This window comes from Triticum aestivum, chromosome 3A (assembly GCF_018294505.1).
Source record: "Triticum aestivum cultivar Chinese Spring chromosome 3A, IWGSC CS RefSeq v2.1, whole genome shotgun sequence".
Classification (NCBI taxonomy): domain Eukaryota; kingdom Viridiplantae; phylum Streptophyta; class Magnoliopsida; order Poales; family Poaceae; genus Triticum; species Triticum aestivum.
This window is the reverse complement of record NC_057800.1, coordinates 698959584-698973637: the sequence shown is the minus strand read 5'-3', so window position 1 is coordinate 698973637 and position 14054 is coordinate 698959584.

Genomic DNA, 14054 nt, shown 5'->3' with positions numbered 1-14054 from the left:
GCTAATTGAAGGGCCGAAACAACCAGGGAACGACATCAATCTGTATCTGGGGCTGCTGAAGGAGGAGCTAGACACACTATGTAAGGTGCACGACTATCTCGGTTACGGATATCTCGTGGGGCAGGTAGTCCACGGATTTTCTGGATGTGTAAGGTGCATGGATGACACAACGTATCGCCAGCTAGATAGAGATCCCGGGTCTTCGAAAACCGTGTTCATGGGACATCGAAGGTGGCTTCGTGACGATGACCCGTGGAGGAAACGCAAGGATCTGTTCGATGGTGAAACCGAACCCCGAAAACGCCCGTGTACGAGGAGCGGCGAGGAAATAGACAAGCTGTTGAAAAATTGGAAAGACTTCCCACTGCCGGGAAAGAAGCAAAAGGCGCCAGAGCCGGGAAAGAAGCGAAAGGCGCCAGAACCGCTGTTGAAGGTATGGAAAACGAGGTCTGTTTTCTGGGACTTGCCGTACTGGAAGATCCACCGTGTGCCTCAAAGCCTTGATGTCATTCATATCACGAAGAACGTGTGCGAGAGTCTGCTTTGTACCCTGCTCAACATGCCAGAGAGGACCAAAGATGGGCTGAAAGCAAGGGCAGACTTGAAATCAATGGGCATCAGGCAGGAGCTTCACGCTATATATGATGATGATGATGATGATGATGATGATGATGATGATGATGAGGCGAAGCAGGACACAGAAAGTCGTCGCAAAGGCAAAAAGGCCAAGAAGACCGGAAATGACTACCCTCCCGCGTGCTTCACTCTAAGTCAGGAGGAGATCGAGCAGTTTTTCACCTGCCTCCTAGGAGTAAAACTTCCTTACGGTTACGCGGGGAAGATAAGCAGATACCTAGACCCAGGGAAGCAGAAGTTCAGCGGGATGAAGTCTCACGACTGTCACGTGCTGATGACGCAGATACTTCCAGTTGCAATCCGTGGGATCATGGACGCGCACGTCCGTGAAACGCTATTTGGCCTATGCAACTTTTTCGACGTCATCTCTCGGAAGTCGATTGGCGTGAGGCAACTTAGAAGGCTACAGGAAGAGATCGTGGTGATACTATGCAAGCTTGAGATGTACTTCCCGCCTGCATTCTTCGATGTTATGGTGCATCTGCTGGTCCATATAGTGGAGGATATCATCCAACTCGGGCCGATGTTCCTGCACAGCATGATGCCGTTCGAAAGGATGAATGGTGTCATCAAAGGATACGTTCGCAACATGTCACGTCCAGAGGGAAGCATAGCCAGGGGCTTTCTGACCGAAGAGTGCATCTCCTACTGCACGAATTATCTAGGCATCGAGAACCCCGTTGGTCTGCCCGTCAACAGGCACCTCGACAGGCTCGCTGGATGGGGTCACCGTGAGGGTCGCCGCGAAATGCATGTCGACTTCGAGGGTCGACTCGCCGACTTTGAAAGAGCAAACCTAGTCGCGCTACAACACATAGATGTGGTCGATCCTTGGGTGGTAGAGCACAAAACCTTTATTAAGAAGGCGTACAATGACCGAGGCCAACAGAGGACGGACGGAGATATACTCAAAGAGCACAACTCATGTTTCACGCGTTGGTTCAAGCAGAAGCTTCTGTCGTACCCTTTACATGAGGATTCTTCCGCGGAAGAACAACTCATATTCGCCTTGTCACAGGGCGCCGAGCACAACCTGATGACCTATGAGGCGTACGATATCAACGACTACACATTCTACACCGAGGCCAAGGACATGAAGAGCGATGGTTATCAGAACTCCGGGGTAACAATGGAATCCTACACCGGTAACGACAAGGACAGATACTACGGAAGGATCGAGGAGATCTGGGAGCTGAGCTACGCTGGAGAGAAGGTCCCGATGTTCCGTGTCAGATGGGCCAAGAGCGTCCTAAAAGAAGACCGGTATTTCACCACCATGGTTATACCCGAAGCCAAATCCAAGACCGCGGGCGCAAACGTCACCGCGAAAAATGAGCCATGGGTACTGGCTTCCCAAGTGGACCAATGCTTCTTCATTACCGTCCCGTCAAAGCCCAGTCGTGTTGTCGTGAGGAGAGGCAAAAGGAAGATCATCGGAATGGATGGAGTAGCCATTGAGCAAGACTTCGACAAGTACGGCGACCCGAGGATCGAACATGACGACGATGATGAAGTAGCAGCATACACCACAAGAAGAAGCAGGACCACCCTACCTAAAGGACATCCGTTCCACAAAAGAACTCCATTTGCGAAAAAGAAGGGCAAGAAGATTGTGAATAGATAGCTAGCTAAGATCGATTGTATTTAAATCGTAGCCTTCATTTCTCGATTGTATTTCATGGGCACTTTTTGAACTATCATGAATATTTTTAAATTTCATGGACACTCGATCTCAATCCCCCTCCATCTCGATCGCTATCCCACCTCGCCAGATCTGGTCCCCCTCGCCGCCGAGCACCCCCCGGTCCACCGGCCGCCGCCGCCGACCCCCCGCACCCTCGATTCCCCTACTCAACCGCCGCCGCCGACCCTCCGCACCCCTCCCCTACTCAACCGCCGCCGCCGACCCCCCGCACCCCGCGCACCCTTCCCCACTCCACCGGCATTATTGTTTGATGATATTTAAAAAAAATTATTACTGTCTTATAAAAAAAATATTACTGTTATGATTTAAACAAGTTTGAACATATTTAAACACAAATAAGTATCAAACAACATTTTACATGCATAAAAAAATTGTGGAGCCTGGGAATCAAACCCAGGACCTCCTGGTGTGAGAACTGGCTGCTGACCAGTCGAGCTAGTAGAGGGAACTTCGTGTGGATCAGGTCAGGTGGAAGATAACCTGTTGGCTCGAGCAGAAATCAAAAAAAATATTAATGGCGCACCAGGGTGAGGTGCGCCATTAGTATGGATGTACTTATGGCGCACCGAGGGTTGGTGCGCCATTAGTATTGTGCCGCCCCCATCCATATTTCCTCCCCGGCCCAAACCTATCCCCTCTCTCTCCCTCGCCCTCGCCCTCGCCCTCGATCCCCTTCCCCTCTCCTCTCCCGACGCCGCTGCCCTGCCGCCTCGACGCCGCCCCGACGCTGCGACGCCGCCCCGTCATCCTCGTCTCCTCCCAAACGCGATCTAGATCGGGGCGCCTTGCCCCTGCGCCCATCGCCGGCGCCCCGTCATCCCTGTCGCCCGTCTCCAACCACCGCCGCTTGAGGGCCCGACGTCGGCGCCGCTCTCCCCGTCGCCCCACCTTGTTGGACGCCATCGCCCCGCCGCCCTCGTCGCCGGCGGCCCGGACGCCGCCCTGTCCACTCCACCCTCGACGGAGCACCACCACCACCCAGACCTCGTCGCCTCCTCCCCTGCGTCGTCGTCGTCCCCGACATCCTCCCCGCGCCCCACTGCCCTATCCCTATGGCCCCCGTGAGCTCCCCCTCCTCCTCTCCCCTCTCCCCCTCGCGCGCGCGCTTACGTCGTTTCGAGGTAGTTGGTTTGGAAGTAGTACGAAAGTATTATTCTGATCTGTGGCTGCCTTTTTGGGTTAGTTTTTGTTCGTTCCTCGCAGTTCAGATGGTCGTATTGGTGCATCTGTCAGTCAAGCGCGCGCTGCTAACCAGTTGATCATCGGAACATAAACATCAACCAACTACCTAAGGCATTAACCATACCTGACAACGAACTATACAGATTTTTTTGTTAAGCTTTCAGTGCCACTAGCATATAACGAACTATACAGATTGTGTAGTTATTCTGTCATCTTCCTTTAGTACTGGGCCATGGGGGAATACCAGAAGATGCATCAGCGTCTTGCTGCCATGCTTAGTTTTTTTATCCATTCTCAGTTTTCTGTCTGTCATACCAATATTAGTTATGTAGAGTTCTCATCTTATGTAATGTTCAACTCTGACTAAACAGGTTCTGCAAACGGTCTTTTACTGCACTTGACTGAAGAAGTAGGTGTCTGCTATATCCTGCACTTGAGGTGATTTGTGTTCTCAGGTTTACATTGCAATGGGCACTCTTCTTGTAAACACAAATTCAGATTTATATACTATATGCTGGCATGACTATTTTTATTAGGCAGGACAGTGCAGTAGTTGATGTATCTTGGGTTAATATTAACCTAACTATTCATTTTTCCTTAGGTTAATATTAAAATGTCCAGTGTATATATATTTGAAAATGATTGCTGCTAGATGTTAATTTGCTGGTACTAGCTAGAATTTGGCACTGAAAAGCAAAAGCAAGCTGCATATATTGTTTCACCTCTTCACATGCCAATGTATTTTCCATGTTGTGATGGAGGCCTTTTTGCCTTGTCCACCCGAGAGGCCCTTGAGTTTGCTGGAATGTCGATTAACTTCCGTTCTGGCAAATTCGGGTACTCCATATGTCCTATTTTCAGCAAAGGTCATGCTGAAATTTTCCGTGAATTTTAGCATGACTTTGCTAAAAATAGGACATATGGGGTACTTGTGACTAATGCATGGGCCGGGGTATCTTAGTAGTTAATTAAGTAGGATCAAGTGCCCCGGCGTACTTGTGACTAATGCATGGCTTTTAGGGTTTCTCGGTGTCGATAAAAACCGAAATGATGAAAGCTTAGGCTTTTAGGGTGCCTCGGCGTCGAAAAACCCTCAATGATAAAAGCTTAGCTTTTAGGATGCCTCGGTGTCGACAAACCCTAAATGATGAGACCATGATCTTGTTCCTTGACAATAACCAACTTTTTGAACAAACTTTGTTCCTATTTAGAGAGAAACATGGCCAACAACGATGAGGCCGGGGGTTCTGGCGGCAAGGCATTCTGGGAGCTGTCCTAGGAGATGGAGGAACAACCTCACTTGTATGAGGACGCCGCCTTCCCCACCGATCATGAGACCACTGATGGTGCCGCCGAGGATGACCCCACTGATGCCACCACTGATGGTGCCGCCGAGGATGCCACCACTGATGATGGCGGTGCACGCACAGATGGCAGCCAACCGAAGAGGCAACGGAAGGACCGGCGCCCGACCGTGCTCCGCACCCTCAAGGAGGAAGTTACTGAAGTGGACTCTGACGGGAATCCAACGGCGCCCGAACGAATAGTCAAGGGGTACTCGCTTCAGCTCGGGTGCATTCTCCGGAGCATCGTCTCGATCAACACCGAGAACCTGAGGCATCCTGACCGAGGGAATTTGCGCAACCTCCTCTTCACGAAGCTGCACGAACTATACAAGTTCCCCGCTGAATTTGAAAACACAAGCCTCAAAGGGAATAAAGTGAACAATGCTGCCCTCACGAAGATGAGCAAGGCCCTGTCTACTTGGAAAAGCAATGTGAAGAGAATGATCGAGAAAGGTGAGAGTTATGAGAAGATCAAGGAGAAAAATCCTTCGATCACCGAGGATGACTACAACGACTTCAAGATCAATTGCTCGAGCACCACAAACTCCAAATCAAGTCAGTGGGGGGAAGAAATGTGGGAGCTGAACTTAGGGGAACACACACTCAGTCCCGGCGGTTACAGAGTTGCGGAGCCTATATGGGACAAGGAGGAGGCGGACCGTGCCGAGCAAGGCCTACCGCCCCTCTTCGATAAATACGGTGACAGGCAGACCAAGAACTTTGTCAGGGCCCGGTACAAGAAGGACCCAAAAACTAAGGAGCTTACCACGGATCCGAAGACCAGGGCGCTTGAGCTTGTTCTGGTAAGGAATACACCCCCGCGTAATTAGCTCCATATGGTTGCATTTTAATTAATGAAGCCAAATTTCTAAATGGTTCACATTCCTTCCGCAGGCGACTGAAAGCAGTAGCGCGGGGTCGACTAAGAGCAACCCTTGGGACACCACTCTAAATAGGGCGTTGAATGTAATGAAGAACAAGGATAAGCTCAGTAAGCCGACGTCAGCTGGTCGTGTGGTCGGCAAAGGTTTGTCGACAAAATGGTCGTCATACTTTAACACTGGTGGGCGAAAGGAGAAAAAGACCAGCTCGAAAAGCCAGGCGCACGAGGTTCAAGAACTCAAGGCACAGGTGGCGCGGATTCCGGAGATTGTCCAAGAGCAAGTGCAACAACAACTCGGAGCGACGATCACCGCCATTGTGCCTACCTTGATCCAGGGGTTGAGTGCGTGGATTGCGGGCGGCCAACAGGGGCTGCCCCCGATTCCTAGCTTCACGGCCAGCAACTCGCAGAACGCGATGGCGGGGCCATTGGTGTCTCCGGCGGAGGCGGCATTGGTCTCTCCGACGCCGGCATGGGAGCTTAATGCACCCGGGTGTATGCCGGCCGGCACCTCTGCAGCAAGCGGCCCGTCCGTCAACTGCACGCCCGCCGTTGGCGGTGCCTCGACATTAGCGGAGCTCGATGCCATCATCACGGTAACTAATTAAGCCTCTCTCGGCCGAGGACTTCATCTCCTTGCCTTTGACTGGGCATCCCTGACGCCCTACATGTTTTCGCAGGGCGCCGCCGACGTTCCGTGCACTCTCCTGCACTTCGTGAACAATGAGTTGGTCGATGTCGCCAAGGGCAAAATCATTCAACCGGGCAACCCCTTGTTCCACGGTACCCAGATGCCACCCAACTTGTTTAGGGTTCAACTGGTTCGGGTGCTGCCAGGCTGCGACGAGTTGTTACCTCCGATTCGACCCGTCGGGGCCGACAATGATGATGTGATGACCCTCAGCACCTGCCTGAGCTGGCCCCTGCTTTGGCCGAAGAGCCAGATTCGTTTGGGGGCGGGGGACACCACCCCAAAGACAACACCGCCAGTCGTGCAGGCGCCAAGTCGGCCCCATGGCAAGACCGCCGCAACGGTGCCGGACATCCCTATGCCAGTGGATCCAAACATGCATATGGCACAGGATCAGAACGACGACGACGACGATACATTTGGCAACGTCGATCAGTACTTTGCCGATCATGGGTACGGTGGCGACTTCATGGGGCCTCCTTCTGAAGAACCCAACCCAACAAAAGACGTGCGTGATCTAGCTGGTACCGCGGAGAAGCCAAGTTGCAACAGGCGTCGTCTGTAGTTCAGCTCTCAGGAGACGCCTCCAGCTGCCGACTTCACCGAGCCTCAGATAGGCGAGGTGCGAAATATTATCAGCCCCAACACACTCAAGAAGGCGGTCTGTGAGCAGAACTCGGTCCCATTACAGGAGAAGAAGAAGGCACGCAAAAGAAAGACTAACAAGGGTGCGGGCCAGCCAGCACCGAGTACGATCTGTGCTCAGGACGGGCCACCTTCACCTGAGGATTTAATGAGGAGGCTGCATGTGGCGGGTAGGCCGATGCTACCGAGAAATATGCTCGATGCTGCAACCGGTGCTATGCGGAGTCTGCATGACAGTGTTCTTTCTTTGGAGAAGCGGCGTCTCACACAGAAGGATGTGGCATACCCGGTTTTCACGGCCAAGGTGCCAGAGGGCAAGGGCTTTGTGGATAACTCCATCGGGGGTACGATCGTCCTGCGGTTTGATGACATCCACGCTATGTTGAACCTTCATCCGCTGCACTACACCTTCGTTCGGCTATTATCGCTGAGTATGGAGATGCGGATCATTCGCGACAAGACCCCGGACATCGTGATAGTCGACCCCTTCTACATGCGTGCCAAGACTTTGGGCAGCGCTGGGGACCGGCAAGTCGCGAGTTCTTACCTCGAAGGCGTCATTCTGGCAAACCAAGATAAGGATAACTTCCTCGTGCCTTACTTTCCCGAGTAAGTCCTCCCCTCAACCGCCCCGTAACATATGAATTCTTAGATTTCGATTGTTTTTCTTTTAACATTCCGTGTTTTCTGCAGTGACACACATTGCACGCTCATCCTCCTAAGCCCCAAATATCCCATGGCCACGTATTTCGACCCGGACCATCATTCGAACATAGACTACACAAATGTCAAGAAGGTTCTTGATGATGTTCTCCCCGGCTATGCCAAATCTGGTGGCACCTTCACCAAGCCTATTCGCAAGTACGGCAAGCATGTGTTCTCCCACAATACGACGTTCTGCTGCGTCAAGCAGCCGCCTGGCGGTCAGAAGGGTGCCTACTACGCCATCCATCACATGCGGGCGATCGTACGGGACCATCATCAACTTCTGCTACCGAGTAAACTCAAATATGGCCCGCGAGCGTGTCGGCAATCCAGGACACGGACATCAGACAAGAATTCTTTCGCATCCAGCCGGAGTTTGCGGAAATCATCCATCAAGATGTCCTTCGTACCTCGGGGCAGTTCTACCTCAGAAATCAACCGTCCAACAGAGACATCGACACAATGCTACAAATGCAGGCTGACAACGACCGTTATTTCATGACTCCCACGATAGACGGCGGCTTCATCCACGCTCCGGTCCCTTGAGTCGAGTCGAAAGCAGTGATGCTGTGTCTAGTTCTGAAACATCGATTGGCTCATGTTGTAATTAAACTTTAATGAACTTGTAGTATGTCTCTTTGGTTTCGAGAGTCGTTCAACTTAGATGTAATCGATGCTATTAATGTCTTGCTTTTCTCTTCCGATCGTTCTGTTGCATACTTATATATTGCTTATGTATTGTCTGTGAATTGGTACTAATGTTTTGTTTGGCTAGTGCATAGCGATGCCGTCGTATGTCGTGTACAAGGGTAAGGTTCCCGGAGTCTACGAAGACTGGGAGGAGTGTCGGAGACAGGTTCACCGATTCAGCGGTAACAGTTACAAAGGGTACACCACTAGGGCCGAGGCCGAATCTAGATACGCCCGCTATCTAGCGGGAGACGGAAGGGAGCGTTGGAGGAACCGGATGAAGACGAGTTTCATCGTGATGATGCTCATCGTGATGACCGCAGCTCTCTTCTATGTGATGGTAGTTTAGATGATCGATATCGACTTGTAATGTGAAGACAAACTCGCTACTCGCGGTCTCGAGACTTGTAATATAATGTTCTATCTTTGTTCGGTCTTTTCAATTCGGAGACTAATATGATGAATTGTATTCGGAGATTAATATGATGAATTGTATTCAGAGACTAATCTTCTATTGTATTCAATGAATCTGTTGTTGATGTGTGCTGTCTATATTTTGTCCAATTATACATTTTGTAACCTATGCAAAAAATACAAAATTAAAAAATAAAAAAACCTAATATTCATACTAATGGCGCATCACATCACAGTGCGCCATTAGTATGCCAAAGGATACTAATGGCGCATCATTGAACAGTGTGCCATTAGTATGCTAAAGTTACTAATGGCGCATCTTGTTGTTGTGCGCCATTAGTATGCCAAAGCACCTGGGTATACATGGCCCCCTGGGAGGCATACTAATGGCGCACTGTTGTATATACTAATGGCGCATCTGAGGTCCGCCATTAGTATACCAGATACTAATGGCGCACCAGTGGTGCGCCATTAGTAAAATATACTAATGGCGTGGCACTAATGGCGCACCACTAATGCGCCATTAATCGCCAAATTAGGTGCACCATTAGTAGGCCTTTTCTTAGTATTTACGGAGCACCGCGGGGCCCAAAAAGCCTGCGGCCTCGGTTGATGCATGGCGGTTGATTGGACGTGGGTGTCTCCGCTTCCCTATGCTGCCTTTGAATCCGCCTGGCCATGCGGCCCCCGCCTCTTACACAATTATTCTTCCTTCGCCACGCCTGGCTCTTCCAATCTCCTTACTTCCTCGAGGCCCTGCCCTGCCCTCCCAATCTGACTTGTGCTCCGCCTGCTTCACCGCCATGGCGCCGAAACAAGCCGAAAAGGGGAAGAGACCTATGTCTCCGCCAACTGCGCCTCCGTCCTTCGGGCGGTGCTCGGCCGGCCTCAGGTGCTCAACGACGAGGGCATGGACAAGGTGCGCCCCATGCTTGCCTCTAGTTTCAACGAGTGGGGAGAGACGGTGGCTTGGCCCGCGTCTCGCTCTCGAATGGCTCGGGTAGTCACCGAGGTTCCGATCTTCATTGAGGCCCTCTGGGCTGGCCCGATTCCTCCCTTATCCGCTTTCTTCAACGCGGTGCTCGAGCATTATCAGATCCACATGCTCCATCTCGACCCTCAATCTGTGACCCTTCTTTCTGTCTTTGCCTTCTTGTGCGAGGCCATGGTGGGCATCACTCCTTCCGTGGCACTCCTCCGCCACTTCTTCTCGTTGCATCTCACTAGTCCCCGGTAGAGCTCAGGGTGCGTGGGTTTCCAGGCCGTGGCTGCGACGACGGGCGCGGGGATCGACTTCGAGCTTCCTTCATCCACGAGCAAGTTCCGTACATGATGGGTGTTTGTTGACGCCGGCGTGCTCAACCCTCTGCTCCAAGTTTCGGCGGGGCCCATTGTTCCAAACTCCGGCTGGGGCCATCAGAAGCTCACGAGCCCCCGCCTTTCCCCCATCTGGGCCAGGTTGAGGTGGTTGAAGGACCTTGGCGTGACTGCGCCCATGGTGGTGAGGGAGTTCGTCAGGCGTCGAGTCGCTCCACTTCAGCGCCACTCCCGCCCGATGTGGGACTTGCTCCGCAGCCAGGAAAACATGAGGTTTCAGGAGGAGGGGCTTCCTCTTGCGGCGCAGCAAACAGTGCTCACGGTCCTATCGGGCGTCCCTCCGCCGGATGAGATGCCCAGAAACAGCTGCCTGTTGTACTGCTGCGAGAACAAAGCCGCATTGCCGCGAGCATGCCTTCCTTTGATGAGTGGGGCCTGCGCCCAATCGGCTTGGTGGGGCCCCGGGAGAACCCCGTCGTCGTGGTTCCCTTCCTCGCCGTCGGTGCCGAGCTCGCCCCAGGTGGCGGCGCAGGAGGACGAGCTGCGACGGGGGCCGGCGGCTCGAGTGCTGAGGAGCACATGACGAGTGGTGATCCGGGGGTGTCATCCTCAGGGGCCTGCGACCCTCCTCCTGAGGTGTCGGTTGCTGAGGAGATGCAACAAGTGGCTCCCGAGGCTGAGGCTCCAGGAGCCTCGGGAGGTTGCAGTGAGAAGGCGCCGGGCTGTTTGCCACGACCGGGCTCCCCTGAAGCCATCCCTCTCAGTTCTTCTTTGGCTCCACCGCGCACCGGCCATCACGTCCAGCGCTTTGGTCATCTTTGTGTGGACTTCGAGGAAGGGGTCCCCGAACGGCAGCAATATCTTCGGGCCGTTGAAGCAACGGAAGTACATCGCCATTGACGCGTAAGCATCTTATTGCTGTGGCTTCTTGCGTGTGGTCTTCTTATTCTGACGTCTGTCCTTCAGGGCTCCTTCCGTTGAAGCTGTTGCGTCTTCTGAGAGGCTGCCTCCTCCTTCATCAACTCCCCCATCGGCCTTGAGCGTTCCTGGCCTACCTGCCGCCCCTAGCGGAGGGTCGGTTGGGGGAGCGTCCCCGCCTTCATGGCGCGCTGAGTCCTCAGCTTGGCCGCCCCTCCCCCATGGTCTGGCCCGGAGCTTGGCGGGCGTGCCCAGGGCTCCTCCTTTTCTCATGGACAGCAGCTGGTTGACTTCGATCTCCGGTTCCTCTTCAAGCAGTGAGCCCCGATCAGCTCGAGCTCCTTGCGAGGGCGGGCTGACGTCAGGCACGGCGTCAGCTCCCAGCCCCTAGCCGGGAGGTGCCGTGCCACTTGATGCTCCGCCCGCGGCCCCCGAGGTGGAGGACGAGGCGGGTCGAGCGTTCGAGCTTGAGCACGGGCGGGGCATAGTTCGTCATGAGCTCTTCCAGGAGGCGATGGGCGCGATGAGCCGACTCAGTGAAGAGCTCGCTAGTGTTGACTCGCGCCTTGAGGCTGAAGGCCTCCGGCTGGTGGAGGAGCGGCTCAAGCTAAGGGTGGCCATCAACCTCGGTCGCTATCAGCGCAACCTCAAGAATGCAAAGGCCGAGGCGTCCCTCAAGATCGCCCATGAAGCCCGCTCGGGAGCCTTGGAAGAGGCTCGCGAGGCCGATCGCCGTCGCGAGGCTGCGGAGGAGCGCGGGTGGGGGCTCCAGGCCTGGAGTGCGTCCCTTGAGCAGCAGGTGGAGCACGCGGGGACGCTCTTGCATCGCTGAGGGGGACGCCTGCGAAGGAAGAGGAGGTCCGGAAGCGCGAGGAGGCGTTGGCCCTGGAAGCCGTGGAGCACAGCCTCGAGCTCGAGCGACTGGAGATGAGGGAACATCAAGTTGCTCAAGTAGAAGACGCCGTCGGGGCCCGCGAGGCCGGAGTCGAGGAGGAGATCAATCGCCGGGTGGCCGAGGTTCGTTCAGATCTGGAGGGCAGGTATGACTTGAAGCTGAAGCTCACGGGTCTAGAGGATGCGGGCAGGACCACCACCCTCAGGCCTAGGTTGGATGAGGCCGAGAGGCGTGCGGAGGCCACAGCTGCCGCCCGCGCCGAGCTGCTTTCCCTCCGGAAACGAGTTGACGACGCCGAGGTCGTCGCTCGGCGAAACAGGGAGGAAGTGCTCCTACGCCGGACGCTGGAGCGCGAGCATGCTCCTATGCTACAAGGCCTCCGGAACAGGGCCAACACCACCATAGGTTATATCTGCGACGAGAATCCTCCGGCCCCTCACTCGAATCACTATGCCAGCCACCTGACCTTCTTTACCGAGGTGGTGACGCGCCTGGAGGCTCGATCTGCCAGGGCTCGCCAGCTTGTGGAGGAAAGGGTTTGTGGTTTTCTTGAGCGCGCTTTCTCCCATGTCTTCAGCAACCTTCTGAACACCGACCCCAACTTTGACTTCGACGCCGCCATTGCCCCCGTATCCACGGCCGTCCGGACGACCTGGCGCGTTGGGTAGAGGACCATGTGGACGCGTTGATCAGGGCCTTCACCTCAGAGGATGACGCGGTGGTCGTCGCAGACGAAGGCGATGTGGTTGACGACGGCGATGGGGGCGTCGCCGACGACGGCGACGACACCGACGAAGACGACGACGACGCGAGCGACTCGTCCGCGGGTGATGTAGCGAGTGATGTTTCTGTTGGAAATATGCCCTAGAGGCAATAATAAATTGGTTATTATTATATTTCCTTGTTCATGATAATCTTTTATTATCCATGCTAGAATTGTATTGATAGGAAACTCAGATACATGTGTGGATACATAGACAACACCATGTCCCTAGTAAGCCTCTAGTTGACTAGCTCGTTGATCAATAGATGGTTACGGTTTCCTGACCATGGACATTGGATGTCATTGATAACGGGATCACATCATTAGGAGAATGATGTGATGCACAAAGACCCAATCGTAAGCCTAGCACAAGATCATGTAGTTTGTATGCTAAAGCTTTTATAATGTCAAGTATCATTTCCTTAGACCATGAGATTGTGTAACTCCCGGATACCGTAGGAGTGCTTTGGGTGTGCCAAACGTCACAACGTAACTGGGTGGCTATAAAGGTACACTACAGGTATCTCCGAAAGTGTCTGTTGGGTTGGCACGAATCGAGACTGGGATTTGTCACTCCGTGTAAACGGAGAGGTATCTCTGGGCCCACTCGGTAGGACATCATCATAATGTGCACAATGTGATCAAGGAGTTGATCACGGGATGATGTGTTACGAAACGAGTAAAGAGACTTGCCGGTAACGAGATTGAACAAGGTATCAGGATACCGACAATCGAATCTCGGGCAAGTATCATACCGCTAGACAAAGGGAATTGTATACGGGATTGATTAAGTCCTTGACATCGTGGTTCATCCGATGAGATCATCGTGGAACATGTGGGAGCCAACATGGGTATCCAGATCCCGCTGTTGGTTATTGACTGGAGAGTCATCTCGGTCATGTCTGCATGTCTCCCGAACCCATAGGGTCTACACACTTAAGGTTCGGTGACGCTAGGGTTATAGAGATATTAGTATGCGGTAACCCGAAAGTTGTTCGGAGTCCCGGATGAGATCCCGGACGTCACGAGGAGTTCCGGAATGGTCCGGCGGTAAAGATTTATATATGGGAAGTCTTGTTTTGGTCGCCGGAAAAGTTTCGCGCATTATCGGTATTGTACCGGGAGCGCTGAAAGGGGTTCGAGGGTCCACCAAGGGGGTCCACCTGCCCCGGGGGCCACATGGGCTGTAGGGGTGTGCGCCTTGGCCTATATGGGCCAAGGGCACCAGCCCCAAGAGGCCCATGCGCCAAGAGATGAGGGAAGG